The following is a 12,249-nucleotide window of genomic DNA, read 5'->3' on the forward strand; positions in this document are numbered from 1 at the left end:
TTTGACCCAAACCCTCTTGCTTTGCTGTTGCAGGGACAACAAGAGTGGCAAATGATCAGATGAAGTAAAGTTCAATACTTTAACTTCAGCATTCGGAAATAAATTCAGCCAAGTCTGTGATGCTAAACCACGATCAAGGCGTTCCTCAACCCATCGGTCCGTTCCTCGACCCCTCTCCCAGGTAAACGGATGACCTACAAAGCCCAAGTCCACTAGCCCGCTCTGCACAACAGCCTCTCTGAACCCGTCAATCAAATTTTGAGGATGAACCCGCCATCCTCGCTTCTCCTCCTGAGAAAGCAAATCATTAAAATCTCCCAAACAGCACCAGGGTAATTCGGATTGCTCAGCCAGACAACACAACCGCCGCCATGAGTTTGATCGATTGGTTCGTTCTGGATCCCCATAATATCATTAATCTTTTAAATTGTTTATTTTGAGATCTTCAATGGTTATTTTGAGACGTTGAGTAACCACATATGTAATGATCATATCATAAAAATGGATAAAATCCAGTGCCCATGGATGTAATTTACCCATTTTGATTACATATAATATGATTAACTAATTAGGCTTAAAAAAAAAAATTCGATCTCCCTCCTCTTCTTCTCTTCTCTTCCTTTGTGACAAAGTCTCATATTTTATTGATCTGTTAGGTTTTTGTGTTTTTATTATTATTTATCAGATATTCTTTATCCGTCTGGATTGTATCTGCTCTCTATTATTCTGTCATTTATACTTTTTCCGAATTTAGCAAGAACGAAAACGGTTTATCTTATCCGTGGATCAATAAATATGTGTGGTTGCAATAACAAAAAGGACTCAGATCCGAATGTTCCGAATGGCCTAAATGGTTAAATTTGGATTGTAAATGCTTTTCTACAAATTCGGATTTACGATAAGTATATGTTATATTATTGTTTGATGTTTTTTTATACCTTTTATGGTTTTATTTGCTCTTTGTAGTCGTTTCCATTTCTTCGTGGATCTTGTATTGGTTTTGGCATTTACTTGTGTGAAGTTTTATTTCTTTATTTTACTTGTATTGGATCTTGCATTTACTGTTTCTTTTTTCATCTAATGAAAATACAAGCATTTTTCTAAAAAAAAAAAAACTAATTAGGCTTAAATATAAAAAAAGAAAAGGAAAATTTATGTGTTGCTTGGTTATCATTATCTTCGATCTTTCAAATTATGTCAAACTAGTACAATAATTAGGGTATTGCTATATACCGCAATATTTTTTCCAACCACCGCACTATTTTGACAATTATGCCCTCCTCATAATTTAAACTCAAAAACCAAAACTTTTTTTTCCTCTCTTTCTCTCCCAAGCCTAAAAACCCTAATTGGACGAAAATGGACCCGAGCATTCCCGAAGACCATGATTTCGTACACGAGGTAATCCTACGATATAAATTTAAATTAAAATTTCGTTTATTAAATTTTAATTTTTTTTAATTGGATTTGGCCTAAACGGGCGCCTCATGCTGCTCGTCCGCACGACCGAACGGACGAACTGCCCGTTCGGCCTACGGAACGAGTGGCATGCGCCGCTCGTTCCACCAGCCGAACGAGCAGAACGCGCTGCCCGTTCGGCCTGCGAAACGAGCGGCGCATGCCGCTCGTTCCGCCGTCGGACGAGCGGCGTGACCTGCCCGTTCCCACCTACGGTGGAATGGGCAGGCTGCCCCTTTAGGCATAATTTGCCCAATTTTTTGCATTTTAACGTGGCAGCCTGTCCGTTTAGCCTATACGAGGTCCGAACAAGCTCGGAATTGTAATTTTTAACCCGACTAAGCCCTAAATTTATATTTTTAAATTTTTACATGTATTGTTAATACCTATTATGCAACCGAATGCCATTTTTTAACATTTTTGTGCGTATTGTTAATACATATTATGCATTTTTTATATATTCAGGAACCGTTAGAAGATTGGCAACTGGACATCATTGATTACAGTTCTCGTTTTATAACGGACACTGTTTTCCCTTCGTGTGAAGATGTTGTTACTTGGGAAAAACAGGTAGCTATTCGAATTGGGTTTGAGATTACAATATCTTCGCATAAAAATGGTGGAAAGCAAAAGCAATTGAGATGTTCATGGGGTGAACGCTACAGAGGGAAAACAGATGACGCAGGGTTAATACGAAAAACTAAAACTAAAGCGTGCATGTGTAAATTTGAGATTAAAGCCTATCAACGGTCAGACCTTACTGGTTGGGGGATAAAGGCTAAGGCTGGATTAACTGGTCAGCACAATCATTCGTTACGTGTGTATCCAGAGGGAAGTCGGCAGATGAGCGGACTCAGTATCGCATCTAAATTAATCGTTCGTGATATGAGTTCGGCTCAAGCAAAGCCTTGTGCTATTTTAGCAGCCGTTAAAGAAAAGCATCATGAAGACCACCCAATAATTAAACACGTCTACAACTATAGAGATAAGATGAGGAAGGATGGGTTTGAAGGTAGAGACTTGGCTAGTCAGTTCTATCATATCGCTCTCGAGAACAAGTATGCTCATTATACGCAAACTGAGGGTGATTCCAGCATCATTACACATGTGTTTATGGCACATCCAGAATCAGTAGATTTATTCAGGACTTATCACTGGTGCATCGGCATTGATTCCACGTACAAAACCAACAAGTACAAAATGCCATTTGTTGAAATTGTTGGGATGACGCCTTGCAATAACAATTTCAAGATCGCATATGCCATCATTAAAGATGAGACTGAAGGAAGTTACCATTGGGTCCTGCAGCGGCTGAGGGTTTTGATTGGGTTTGATCTCAACCCGACTGTTATCGTCAGTGATAGGGAGTTGGGGTTGTTGAAACTGATTCTGGAGGTTTTCCCACATACAGCACATTTGCTATGCACCTGGCATATAAACAAGGATGTAGAAGATCGGGCATACATAATTATGGGAGACAAATCAATTGCCGGTAAATTCAAGAATGGAAAATGGAGAACATTAATTGAATCTTTATCCATTGCGGAGTACGAGGAAAATCTGGGCAAGATGAAGGATTCGATGAGCAGGTACCAAACTCTTATCTCGTACGTTGAGGAGATGTGGTTGGTGCATAAGGAGAAGTTTGTTGTTGCATGGATGAAAAATTTCTTACATTTTGGCAACACAACCACTTGTCGTGTGGAGAGCGAACATGCGAGTCTAAAGCAATGGCAGGAAACGAGGTCCAAAGATCCTCCGCCATATCGGTGGGCACTTCTACCCGATACTTCAAGCTGGACCAAGGACGTACGGACTTCAACGGCCTCAAGATCGGTCGGGGTATGGTCTGCATATAACCTAGCTGGCGAAGGCATCTCCCCGGCATGTACGGCTCGATCACATCCCTATAACGTATCCATCCGGCATATATCATCCTAGGGGTATGCGTAATGACATCAGGACCATACGGCATCCACATCACATACAGACGTATACAACAACATTAACATACAAATAATACAAGTAAATGAATTTGGATTTTTTAATTAAATTGAAATTGCACCTCATCAGCAGTCAATCTATCAAGTCGGACACGATATGATTTCAGTCGATCCCCACTCTTCTCCAACGGTATAGATGGCCACATGCAAGCCCTCGGCATCGCTGGATCCAATGTGACTCCCTCCCGCTAAGGCCTGAAGCACGGAAAGTACTCATAAATCCATGCCTGAAGCAGTGTTAGACAACCTGTGATCTGCCCGCAGTCTCCTCTGCTAGCAATACCTAGATGACGGTATAGATATGCTAGTGCAGCTGAGCCCCACGAGAGTCCAATGGCTCTAGATACAGAGTCCTGTACCTCCAATAGACAAGAAGGTCGAATGCAGTCTCCACTCTTGTCCACGAACAATGTGCAACCGAGCATCAGAAACGTCCAAGCAGTAGCCTGTGCATTAGCAATCCGATCTCCTTGACAATAATCCAGGACGGAAGCCGCTCGTATACCACCATTAAAGTAGTGACCCTGCTGCAACTCCTCCCGAGTCATACCAAACAACTCCATCACATAAGACTGAAGCTCCTCAACACTCGCATCAGAAGTCACCATAGCCCCATCGATGGGGATGCGCAAAATCTGCCACACATCATGCAACATAATGCTCATCTCACCAAACGGCATGTGAAATGATGACGTGTCTGGCTGCCACCGCTCCACAAAAGCCACAATAAGGGGCACATCGATGTGGCCATACATGATATTGGGTAAATGGGACAATCCAGTTGACTCTATACGGTTCTGGATCTGCTTAGAAGCACCACTGTACCATACACACAACTTCCCACAGTATAATGATCATGTCTGACACCTGAGGAGGCCCCTATTCTGTCCGCTCCAGATAGCATTGGCAATATGTCACAGGAAGCTCGGGATCACAAGACCATCAGATGGACCCCTAGGAACCGGGGTCTTCACGATCTAGTCATCCTCTACATCACTCCTCGAGCGCTTGCTGCTACCTGAAATTACAGTAAACTCATTTGTTATATTCGTATGTTTTATAATAATTACGAATAAATCACATAATAATAAGTAAATTTAAATTTCTCACCCGAAGACGACCCTGCTGTAGAACCAAAACGTACGTCACGACCCCTCGGTATGGTCTTAGTAGGTACTGGCACAGAGGATGAACTTTGAGGAGGCATGGAGTCAGGTCCGTCCATCTCTACAGCATCCGCCATCTCCTCAGGCTGTGCCCTCTGGGCATCCCCCATCAATATCTGGTCCGCCCGTTCCCTCCGGGCAGAGGCAGTCACAACACGTGACCTTGTATGTCTCTTTCCAGAACGGGCCTCAGCAATATCAGCCTGTAAAAACCAAAAACATTTTACATATATATATGCAAATAACGCATTTTTATTTAAATATACTCAATTTCTCGTTTTTTCGGTTTTTTTTAATACTTGGGCATTGCCATAGGCCGGGTCGAACGAAGTTATTTAAAAAAAAAACAAAATTTCGGACCGAATTTTGCCTAAACAGACCGCCGTAACCATTCGGCCGCTGGGCCGAACGGTTGCGGCGCTCGTGTCGGCCATAGGGCCGACCTAGGCATCGTTCTCGTTCCGCCTTACGGCGGAACGGGCAGCACGCACCGTTCCACCATACGGTGGAACGGATGCGCCGCTCGTTCCGCCGTAAGGCGGAAAGAGCATGGCTCTCGTTCTACTGTACGGTGGAACGATTGTGCCTTTCGTTCCACCGTATAGTGGAACGAACGGCCGTGCCGTTTCCACCACGGGTGGAAGGGGCAGTTCATCCGTTCCACCTGTGGTGGAAACGGCACGGCGATTCCGTTTAGTGTATATTCATACGGGTTCCGCCTCCGATTCGGAGGCGAAACCCGTGATTTCTGAGTAATTTTAAAAAAAAAAACTTACCGGAGATTTCATGAAGCCTTTACCCGCTCTTGGCTTTGGCGGCATGTTGTTTTAGGTCGGGTTTTTTGAAAAACCAACAAGCTAGAGAGGATTTGAGATTTTTGAGTTTTTGAGTTTAAATTATGAGGAGGGCAAAATTGTCAAAATAGTGCGGTGGTTGGAAAAAATATTGCGGTATATAGCAGCCCACAATAATTATTCTTAATAGAGATAAGGTGTAAAAATACCCCTAATGTTACACTTAGAAGTAATTTTACCTTTAATGTCTAAAATTTTTTACCCATAATGTTGGCAGTTGAGAGTAATTTTATCATTAACGTTACAAGTTGGGTCAATTAGAGAAATTATTTATCAAATTGTCTTCTCGGTCATGAATCTTGTCATCTATACTTCACATGTACGCCATTTTATCATTAATTAGTAACAGATCACAACCATATGTTTAAACGTGAATTTGTTTTTTAAAAAAACTTAAAAAAAATATTGTATTTTGTACGAGTTTGAGTAAAAAAAAATTAAAATTTTCACCGAATTTAAAAATATCAATCTTCAATTCTATTATTAAATCACAAAAAACATGATTTTTTTTTGTTAGAATCAACTTATATGCAATTGGTGCAGAATAAGAAATAAAATATTTGTGTTTTAGAATAATGTCTAAAATTGATCCAACTTGCCGACCTAAGGGATAAAATTGTTCTTGGCTGCCAATGTTAGGGGTAAAATTACATTATTTTAGACGTTAATGATAAAATTGCTCATGTATGTAAATGTTAGGAGTTTTTTTTTTTTTGCACCCTATCCATTTTTAATATATTTTAATGATTAGAATTTATAAATTAGGGGTTTATGATATATTGTCTATGGTTTAGGATTTATGAAATGGGGTTGAAATTTTTAAAGGGTTAATTACATATAGATGTCATGTGGTTTTACCAATTTACAGATGGGTATATATGGTATTTTTATTTTGCAAACGCAGCCTTGTTGTGAGCACAGACTTTTTCCGGCCCTAGTGATGAGTCTATGTTACACTTTAGCAGGACCGGTCCTAACAATTTAGGGGCCCTAGGCAAAATAAGCAGTAAAGACCCCTTTAATATAGGGTCCCTGTAGGAAATATAGGAAACAACTACATTTTTTCCTACAAACATGTTCTGTAGGAATCTCCTACGGAGTCTCATACATAAAATGTTATAGGAGATTTTTGGAGGCAAGATTTCCATTTTTAATTTTCAAATTTAATCAAATTAAGGTAATAAAATGAAACTTCTTTTAAAATGAGGTAATAAAATGAAACTTGCATTCTTACCCTTAACTACCCATATATATATCATTTATATATTAAAAATATATTATTACAGAGGTAGGAACTGAACCCTTGATCTCTTTAGTTGGAAAACAATGTAATACCATTCTACTACTTTGAATTTATTTGTTATACTTAAAACATAAACAATTTATTTACTCTAATTTTTTTTGGGCCCTCTTCCGGCCCTAGACCCTAGGCCGGTGCACCCCAGACCTAGGCCCAGGGTCGGCCCTGCACTTTAGCTAATAGTTTGTGTAGGTGGACTTCACACGATGCGCTGTGCGGAATACGAGTGAAGACATGGACCTCGTTTTCTGAGTCTTTTAGCTTGCTTTACTTCATTTTTTTATCAAATTCTATTTGATTTATTATTTCTTAAGTTAAAAAATACTCGAAATAAAAAATGATCTTCGATCGAAGACCTGTTCCTCGATCGAGCATGAGGGTCTTCGATCGGCGATCCTTAACGGGTTTCAGACAGTTTTTAGCCAGTTTTCTGACAGTTTTCATCCACTCTCCACTACTAAAGGGAGAGACGCACGGAGACAGAAAATCAGAAGCATCTTCTGAGAAGAAAAATAAAAAATCAAAGTGAAATTGATTGAAATTAAATGAAATCAAGTGAAATCCACTTGAAATTGAGTGAAATTGTGAGGTTTTCTACACAAATATTACCAAAATAAGTCATTTTGAGAGATTCAAACACCCAAACACACACTATTTGTAAGATATTAGTCAAAGAAACGCGTTTCCTATAACTATTCTTCAATAATTTGTCAATTTTGAAGTCATTACACTTCCATAATTGATCTTTTGGGTCAAATCTACTTTAAATTGGTGGTTTCCGGTCTAATCTAGTGGAATACCACATTCTGGTCACTTGGGATCTCTTGCTGCACGGGTTCGAGTTGCTGCTCAAGTCACAATCACGCGTGCATCGGCCTACTCCACACCAAAACTGGAAAAGCGTTTAAGAGGTAATGTCTGAAGGGTTTTAAAAGCCCGATCCCCATTATTTGCTATCTGTTTCTTTGTTTTTTACACTTTTTCCATTGTTTTCTGATTCTGACATCAAAACAAAGGGTCTACCCGAAAGGCAATCCTCGATCGAGGATATGATCCTCAATCGGAGACCCTTGTTACCGATCGGGGATCACCTCAGATAAGTAACAGGGAACTTTCGTGCAGATTCATGTTTTCTTGTCCGGGTAGAGTATGATTCTGTTTCGGTAAATTTATTACTTTCTGTCCATATTTACAAATGAAGATAAAAGCAAATCCTGGGTATAGGAGTATTTTGGGCATTTCTATTAAAATCTATTTAGGCAAATAAATTAGGCTTCAGAATAATTGCATGTTGATGTGTTAGATCTTAGGAATAAATGAGTCCTATTTGATTGAGTCTGGCGTCGTAGTTAAATCCGAAAGACGGGTCTCAAAGTACTCGCAACTAACGTTTATTGTCTTGCAAGTTTAATAGATTTACTTTCTAGGGCTAGATTTGATGTATTAGGGCTATTTGTGCCATTTGTGGAAATGATGTAATAATTGATATTTCAGTATTTATTTATCGATTTCAAACGTTAAAAACGATATATATTGAATATGGAATAGAAATATTATGGTATTTTAATAAAGACAAATCTACCCGTTTATTAATCAAACCCTTGAACCGTTTAAGTCACGAACCTAACTCCGAAGAGGTGGCATGTTGTGATCCCGTGTGCCATCTAATCTTTTGACATGTTCCCGAACATTAAAATTCGGGTGGCGATTCTGATATAAATACTTTAACCCAAAACATGATAAAAAGGCTAAGATATAAATAAAAGAATGCATACACCGGAAGGGACACGCTAAACGTCGTCCTTAAAAACGGAAAGTGATAGTGTTATGTAAAAACGGAATCCCATTTGCCGGAAATCCATCATCCATTGCGCGAGTAAAGGGTAATCGGGTTCCCGGGCCGCTCACAGTTGTGGTGTGCAAAAATTTGCATTTGGGTTCATTTTGTTAAAATTTGCCCGATAATGATCTCAAAATAAAACATTTCAAGCGTTAAATGATATTTTAAGCAACTTTAATTGTTCAACCTTTTAGGTTTGATGTCATTTAGGTGTTGTTTTTTTATGAGAGAGAAAGTTAATGTTTAGAGAGAGAAAACTCCCAAAATGATGATTTTGAAAAATTAAAAACATGGTTCCATAGTAAATATGATACTAAATAGTTTTAATTCTTGAAAATTTTCATTTTCAGTTTGTTATCAGTCAAGTTTTGCAAAGTAAAAAATACAAAATTTTACAAATTACACGGTTGCGTTTGTAAAAAAAAATATCACAGGTATTGATCTACAAATCTGTGTAACCACATGACATCTACTTGTAATTGACCAATTTTTAAATTAAGGTTTAAACGTAATATACGAAATGGTACAAATTTAACCTAACATTTCTAAACAAGATCAATTTTAGGTATATGTTACCGAAATTTAAAAAACTAGTTTGACTGCTATTTAACTGTCACATTTGTCCTTTCAAACAAGATGAACATTAATATATTTAATGTGTTACTAATACCTTACAAAAAAATATGTTAAAATGTTAACAAATAGGTCTGCCACGTAGAAGTTAATCACATTTTTTTGGCTTAATAGACATCCAACCCCCTAAACTTGTAACTTTTTTTCACCTGGCCCCCTCAACTTAGAGGACAACCTCTCAACCCCCTCAACTCTCCAAAAACATCACATACAACCCCTTACACAACTATGTTCGGTGAAAATATTGACCCGTGTAGAAAACGCCATTGACTGTTGACCACACCAATGCCACATGTCAATTTTTTTTATTAAATTTTTGTATATTCGTGCGAGGTGATGTCGCTGTTTGTCGTCGCAGCCTTATCGAGGTGCTGAGGTTGGCGGTAGTGGTCGTCGAGGTGAAATGTATCCAAGTGATTGTTACAAAAATGACACGTGGCATTGGTGTGGTCAACAGTCAAGCGCGTTTTCTACACGGGTCAATATTTTAACCGAACATAGAGGTGAAAAGGGGCTGTATGTGATGTTTTTTGAGAGTTGAGGGGGTTTAGAGGTTGTCCCCTAAGTTGAAGGGTGCAGGTGAAAAAAGTTACTAGTTTAGGAGGTTGGATGCCTATTAAGCCTAATTTTTTTTTTTTTGTCAAACTGTCTAAAATGTTTAGTGTGTTAGAATATCTCTAATGGGAAGTGTTTAGAAGAGTCTTGATGAGATTGATAATACTTAAAAAAGTGATTTGCATGGAGAGACAATAGTTGCTTTCCTTTTAGCACCTTTAGTATTTTTTTTAAATAAAAAATACAATTAAACATTAAAATATGTATTATTCAATGAGTTGCGTGACCATAGTAGAACTTTTGGAGCATTTTTTATGGAGCATTTTTTGTTTTTTTGCATAACACTCATTTGATGACTTAAATTAAAACTTCAAAGTCAATTAAAACTTTAAACTAACAAAATCACCAATTAGGTCCCGAGCTAAATAAAAATAATCAATTGAGTCATCGTTCTATCCTAAAATAAAAATCTGTGACTATTTGACATGAATTATAATGATCTCTATATTGGTTCAAAATGGATTTGGAGAAGAGGGCATGGAATCGTTCAACCGAATGATTTTTTATGAGGACTTAATTGATGATTTTTTTTATTAGGATGAGAACTCAATTGATGATTTTTGTTTAGTTGAGAGACTTAATTGATGATTTTAATAATTTAAGGTCCTAATTAACTTTGAAACTTTAGAATATCTCCAACAACTTTTTAGTTGAGCTCTTAAGTTAAAATTTGAGAACGGAGATAGTTAAAAACTAACTCCAACAGTCTCTTAGTGACTTCTCAAATTATTGAGACGCTCTCCATTCTCCCTACTATTGAGGATCTTTTCTCCATTCCTAAACTTCTAGTCCTGTCCTTATTTCATTTTTTATTAATAGTTTATTATTGAGAAGTCTCTCTCCTCTCACTATTGGCAAATATGACAATATTTAATAATTTTAATAATAAAATAATAAATATGAAGTGAATTTTAAGAGTATTATAGAGATGGTATGTATAAGTCTCTCATCAAATCACTAAGAGTCAATTGTTTGTATTATTTGCTTAGACTAGACTAAGAATATTTTAGAGATGGTCTTACCAACACACTTACAAAAAATCTGTTAAAATATTTACTATGTTACTAATATAATTACAAAAAATCAACAAAAAATGTACGAAACTGCTGTAATCTATCATCGATAAACTTGTTTGAAATTCTTGATTGAATAGTAAAATAAAAGTCAAGTCAACATTTTCAAATTTTTAATTTTTAGTAATATAGTCTAAAATTAGGTTGTAATCAAGCCGAACCGAGCGTTAGCCTGCTCAAACTTGACTCATCAGAAAATTGACGAGCCCAAACTCAAGCTCGAGCTCAAGATCAACATTCTGCTCGTGAGCTGTTCATGAGCTGTTCAAGAGCAGCCCGTTAATTCAATTCATAATGAACTTCGGTTTCAAACAACTCTTTAATTATATTTATTAATAATATTAATTTGAAATTTGTTTAAGGCTTAATAGGCACCCAATCCCCTAAACTTGTAACTTTTTTTCACCTGGCCCCCTCAATTTAGGGGACAACCTCTCAACCCCCTCAACTCTCCAAAAACATCACATACAGCCCATTTTCATCCATATATTCGGTCAAAATATTGACCCGTGTAGAAAACACGTTTGACTGTTGACCACACCAATGTCACGTGTCATTTTTGTAACACTTGGATACATTTCACCTCGACGACAACTATCGCCAACCTCAGCACCTCGATAAGGCTGCGACGACAAACAGCGACAACATCTCGCACGAATATGGAAAAATTTAATTAAAAAAATGACACGTGGCATTGGTGTGGTCAACAGTCAAGCGTGTTTTCTAAATGGGTCAATATTTTGACCGAACATAGTGGTGTAAGGGGTTGTATGTGATGTTTTTGGAGAGTTGAGGGGGTTGAGAGGTTGTCCCCTAAGTTGAGGAGGCCAGGTGAAAAAAAGTTACAAGTTTAGGAGGTTGGATGCCTATTAAGCCTTTGTTTAACATACAAGACTATATTGTTTTACATTTTTCCCTTTGTAAAATATTATTATTAAAAAAAATCGAATCAAGCTTGTCAACGAGTGCGTTCATGAACAATATAAGCAAAGGCGTATACAGGGAGGGGCCCGACTCGGACCCCTATGACCGCCGACACCACCATGACTATGGACAGTTTCGGCCCCCTGTCTCTACAAAATTCAACGATTATGGTGCTAAATTGGTTATTTAATTAAACTTTTATTAAATATTTGATAAATTGAGCATTTTGACCTAAAACTTTGATTGAGTATTTACTAAATTAGCCATATCAAGGGTAATTTTGGCCTCTGTCTCCAAGAAATATTAATGGCGTGCTAGTTAACACCCCAAGATGGCCTGAGAAGTAGAGGTGGCAAAATGACACACGACCCGATTACACGACA

The sequence above is a fragment of the Euphorbia lathyris genome, chromosome 1 (assembly GCF_963576675.1).
Source record: "Euphorbia lathyris chromosome 1, ddEupLath1.1, whole genome shotgun sequence".
NCBI classification, from domain to species: domain Eukaryota; kingdom Viridiplantae; phylum Streptophyta; class Magnoliopsida; order Malpighiales; family Euphorbiaceae; genus Euphorbia; species Euphorbia lathyris.